Raw genomic sequence first — 6,048 nt, 5'->3', positions numbered from 1 at the left:
GTTTTCATTTCCCTTCTTGAATTAAATTGACTCATTTGTTATTTGCTATATGCTATTATTATAGTTCTAATAAATAGTTGCTAATACTTTTTAAACCGGTTTGATTGGAACAAACTGATTAAACTCGTAGCACACTATTTAATTAAATTTGTTATAACTCATTTATAATTAAGCTCGCTTTTATATGGGAATAGGTTAGCTCTGCTGTTAGTTTGATTGGCATGCATTGAATACATAATACTAATAATAGTAATTAAATAATAATCTGAGCTGAGCTGAGATTACCGTTGATTGTCTCTCGACTAACGATGTTGGGCCGTTTAAACTCGTTAGGTAAAAGCAACAGACGTCCTAAAGCTCTCAAATCGGAAAATTGGGAAATCGCACACTTAACATATAGTAGAGAGTGGGGAGGGTCAGATGGAAGAGCTCGTTCCGGTGCAACACGCGCCAGAGCTGGGCTCTAGGAGCATGCGGCTGCTCAGTTTTTATGAACTGTTTACTGCCGTTAAAGTCAGTTTTATGTGCCGTCCGGCGTCATAACTGTCGCTCGCGACGGGCTAGCGGAAATTGTCGAAGGTGCTGAGAGATCATCGTCTACGGCACAGAAGCCGTGCCAGGATCAGATTCAAAGTGCTGCACTTGGACTTACGCCGGCGGCCACCGAGAAAGTAGACAGTTTTATGTGTGTTTACAGTCGTAAATGTTGCTCGATTGCAAAACGGAATCGAGATGGAGTCCTAACGCTCTGAATAGATGGACACAAATAGACTTGGCCTAGGTACACGCCAGCAACATGAGAATAAATGAAAATTGCCCACATTCAGACGATTAGAATTATAACCAACTTGTACCAGCGCAAGAGATGTGGATGGGTTGGGGGAAAGGGAAAATGGGAAATGAAAAACAAAAAACCAAAAAGAAAAAAAAAAAAAAAAAGAAAAACGAAAGCCAAACGGCATGGCCAGCCAACTGCCATGTTTGCATTAAGGGCAGAACAATGGCCGTATCTCAACGTTGGTTGCTTTCGGGCTTGCTGCTGCGCTGTTGTCATCCCTGCTCACCACACTTTATGGCCTTTCCTTAATCTGACAGATACGTCACGGCCGTTCTCCGTCTCAGGTACAGGCGGCTCAGTCCGTCTCTCTCTGTGTGGCTGTCTGCGTGTCATAAGAACGAGAAGGGGAACGGGAACGGGAACGAGAACTGAACAAGAGAGAAATGCCTTATTAAATATTTTTCTATAGTCGAAAAGTCAAAATTTGCTACCATTACGACATCTGTTCAAGTGGCAGAGCGATGAGGAGTGTGAGAGCGAATGGCGAGGCGGCTGCTTGAAGGTGGCTCGTCCTAGTTATGATTACCGTTAGTAGGTACAACAAACAAATGGTTATCGAGCATCGCGATGCGATTAGATGTGGCATTTCCTCGAACACCGGAGCATTCTCATAAATTATCGCAGATCAAAACAATTGCCACTACAACAGTTGTTGGGCATCTCAGAGCTGGAGTCGGTGCCGGTGCCGGTGCCGGAGCCGGAGCCGGCGATGGTGCCAGAGTTAGAGCCATGTTTATTGGCTGGCAAATTGGGTACTGCGCGAACGGTGCTTTGCAATACAAACAGGCGAATACGAGTATGATCAACCAGAAAGCAAATTTCGCACAGGGCAAGGCGAATGCGGGTCGCGCTCTGGAGGGCGCAAGTCGCCAGTGGGGATGATTGGCAGCAGCAACCAACCTGCCACGGCATGTGGCATGCCAGACGGCTAGGTATACACACACACATACACAAATACACACATATATATTATGCCACTGTCGTTTCATCTGAAATGATTACGGAATTTGAGAACATAACCATTGCGGAGGTGAGCCAGGAGTGATTCAATTTAGATACTTTCAAAAGCATCAGTATCATTATTCCAAGTATATAAGATGCAGATGTACATGTAGATGTTGCTGTATATGACACAATTGCTACTATCGAGTATCTGTCTTTCCCATTTAAATTGTATATACTGATGTCACTCTAAAAGAATTTTCAATTTGTCAATTTCGAGTCAGAGAATATTGTGAAACCGAGAGCTAAAGAGACAATTTCATGGAATCTCTTGAAGAACACAGTCTTAACTTCCCAAGAAGCTCGACATCTGTACTATACTTATACATACTAAAGTATATATATATTTATAGCTACATAGATAGAAAGACACCTGATACATAGATACATAAATACATAGATACGTAGATACCTTTATTTCTTTTTTCCATATCAAATGAAACTTTTCTCATTTCTTACAAATTTGTGCACAAATATCCACGAATTCTCCACTGTGCAGAAGGCAGCGTCGTACCTGATGGTGAAACCAATTCGGCGCCTTTTTCCACTACGAACGCTCCATATAAATTAGTCTCGAGGGTGCGATTTTATTAAATCAACAGAAATTTGCAATGTTGCGAGCGCGTTTCAGCCCTCGAAACACAGTTTCCATGTCGGACTTCTTGATTATCGGGCTAGTGCTGGGGATGTACGGGAGGGAAGGTCTTAAGTAGCTATGGAAAAACAGCCTTTTAGTTTTAGTTTTTCCATTTCTCGCTCGTAATGGCACGTCGATATTAAAACAAAAACGAGTTTTATTTAAATGCGCTTTGCATTCGTCGGTCTGTTTCTAAGTGGCTTATTACAGCACATTGAGGATCGTCTCTTTAAATTTCAGTGGCAATGTCTGAAATTGTTGCCATACAAAACCCTTTCAAGCCCAATTATCTACCTAATTGTGCACTGTCGATTTCCATGTGCTTAGGTAAACCATACTAAAATTTCCTTTAAATAGGGATAATGAAGGATCTTCAAATGCTGGAATGAGCCACATCCATTAATTGTCTCTGCTGTTTCTCAGTTTCCCATTTTGTCAGCTCTCAGACATATTGAAAAGTGAAAAGTGGGCGCCTTGGGCTTTCAATGCGCGCGCCTCGAAATCCAAAAATTCATTTCATTGTGTTAATAAATTATGATATAGACATGTTTGTGCAATTTCGCAATATATATATATATATATATATATATATATATATATATATATATATATATATATATATATATTATTTGTTTGTATGTATATGTACGTGTAGCAGGGAAATCGGCCTTCCCCTGGACGTTACACATGCTCTAACGAAACATGAAAAAGTGCCAGGGGATAAAATCAACCTGTGCATTCGCAATGAGCTGTGAGATACATGCGACGCATCGTCGCAGCAAGAGCAGGGGCAGGAGCAGGAGCACCAACAGCAGCAACAGCAGGAGCGCTGGGCACAGGTTGTCATTTGCTAAAAATGGGTGACTGCGACAAGGTTTGGGACTCTTTTTATACTCGTTCACAAAGCTTTCAGGCGGGTATATCACCTCACTCAGTCAGTATGCCGTCAAATTAAAGTCCTTATTAATTATATTGTTTGTTTGTAGAACATCTCTATCTCTATATATTTTATAATATAAATGACATATGATAGTAGTATTGTTGTATTTTTGTCAATATCTCTTTTAAAATAAACAAATAAAATATATGAAGGATCCTGTGCAGGTCTGTGCAGTTATGTATCTTTTTAGACATAGATATAGATATAGATATAGATAAATTGTATAAATAAACATTCGCAGTCTTACAGTCAGTGCATTCAGTCTAGATAAACGTCTGTCATTAACTTATCAACTAAAGTTAATTGGAGTACTAAGTTAAGTTGTTACAGAATTACCCACATAAATTACATTATCCTAGGTACTTAGGGATTATTAGCGTGTATTAGGCAGTCGTTCGCACCCGACTATGACGTACATACATGCTCGTTTTTGCAAATATTGCACATGGAATTGAGCTGGGGAACAAGAGACGAGGAAATGGAGGGCCGACAAAGAGAGACAGAGATAGAGATAGAGATAGAGAGAGAGAGAGAGAGAGAGAGAGAGAGGCAGGGAAAAGGCACAGCCATGGCATGGGGCGTGTTTGTTTGCATTTTTAAAACACCCTTTGTGCGTTAATGGTGGCCACGTTGAGGGCGTCGACTGAGAATCAGGGTAGGGGCGCCATTGGAACAGGGTGTTTTATGCCCGGTTTTATTTATGCAAAATAATGTTTCAATTAAACGGAACGCGCTCTGTAATTGCCAAGTATTACATTTCGCCGAGCGCCGAGCGCCAAGCGTCGAACGCCGAACGCAGAGCGCCGCGGCCATTTCGCACTGCTGTTGCCACTCCCCGGCGGAACGGAGAGGGGAAGGGAGCTTCGCGGCAAAGCGAACATCTGTGGCACGCTGTAATTAGGCCGTGCATATGCCGCAGCAACGTCCCGGCGTCTAAACCATACCTGAATTTAAAGTAGGATCAACGTTCGGCTTTCGCGGCTTTGTAACCGATGTCAAAATATTGTAATTCGGGAACGAATTCAAATACGATAAATTATGATGCACTGATGTGGTTGGGTAGGTATATAGGATACATACATATGTAAGAGTATATATTTCTTGAAATTTGCTCAACAGGACGAAGCCTGGTTGAGCCCATAATGCGTGTATATCCTTCAGCAGGAACAGCAATAGAGTCTCTCTGACTCCGTCCGGCTGTCTACATGGTCGTTTATTCTGCCAGTCCATACATATGCGGACATCGACCTTGAAATTTATGGAGTCAAGAGACTTGACAGGCTATTTTAATTTCTCAAGTACAATTCATTTTTATGATATGTGAAGAGCTGAAAGTATCTGTAGATGCAAGCCAGGCAGGATGCTTGAATACTCACGTGTTGGCCGTGGTTAAGAGTATCTCCTAGTGGGACACTACCTATTCGATTATGGTTATTTTACGACTGATTTGTTTTATCATTTGCGAAAAACACATTTTCAGCATTATGACCTCGGAAGCTGTAAATATTCATAGCACACGTTTTCATCAAAGACGACAGCCCCACTGCAGTAAATCAGATGATTTAGCTAGCCGATAAGTTTTCATCTTGAACTTTGCTTAGTATCCCAAAGTAAATCCGTATATCTCATAAGCATTTCAGTTTATAAAGTGTGTTTTGCATTCGACTGGTCAATTGGGTTCGAAATCATTGCCGTAGGTGCAGCCAAATTCCAAATAGGTAATCAGAAATAATTTCCAGATATTCACATCTGCTGGAGCCCGCCATGCATATAGTATATGCACGTCCGCTTTAATAGCAGTCCTCGTGCTTTGTTTCTGCACTCATATTTACTATGAATGTTATGCTCGGAATGGTGCCTTATCGCATCGATGATCGTCTTTGGGGCCAGTTTAGCGCCGAAACTTTTCTAATAACAGCATCCAAATGTGAACTTATGCCGAGCTACGTGCCTGGCATGCCAACATTTGCGCCCAGCTAAGGAATGGACTCCTGCAGTCCCGCTCTCTGCGCTCCGCCGCCTCCACTCCACTCATCATCAATGGGGCAATCTTTGAAACGCCATTTTGGTATTTTCGAAACTTTCTTTTATTGCATACATGAGCCATTATGCGTGCTTGTGTTTCCGTTTCCGTTTCCGTTTCGTTTGCGCCAAAGACGCAGCTCGTTGACGCAGCCATTACGCTGTCGTTGCTCCACGCGGGACAACGTCTGGCATCTTTACCCCCCGCTCTCTCTCTCTCTCTCCCTCTCTCTTAGTCATTGCCTAGCTACTACTTTGGTCCTTTCAGGACACTTGCACACACACACACACACATCTGCGGCTGTTTGCCGTAAATGGCCTCGTTATATGAAGTCTTATTATCATAATCCGTTGAGTTGTTGCCGCATTAATTAAATTTAATTAAAGACGTTTTGCAAAATTTATCTCGTACGTGGTAAACGTGGCAAATTGGATAGCATAAGCCAAAACATATACATAAATATACGCCGTACCGAGTCCTCGCTGCATACCTCGTTCCGGGCTTATTTCTTTCCCTATTTTCGCACAGGCAGCAGCCAAATCAATTGCCGCAATAAGCCACGCCTTAATTAATATTCGCAGCATCCAAATGGGGCGATGGGAATTGCA

Source organism: Drosophila arizonae, chromosome 2 (genome assembly GCF_054131065.1).
Source record: "Drosophila arizonae isolate 15081-1271.41 chromosome 2, UAZ_ARI_1.0, whole genome shotgun sequence".
Taxonomy (NCBI): domain Eukaryota; kingdom Metazoa; phylum Arthropoda; class Insecta; order Diptera; family Drosophilidae; genus Drosophila; species Drosophila arizonae.
This window is presented reverse-complemented; position numbering follows the sequence as displayed.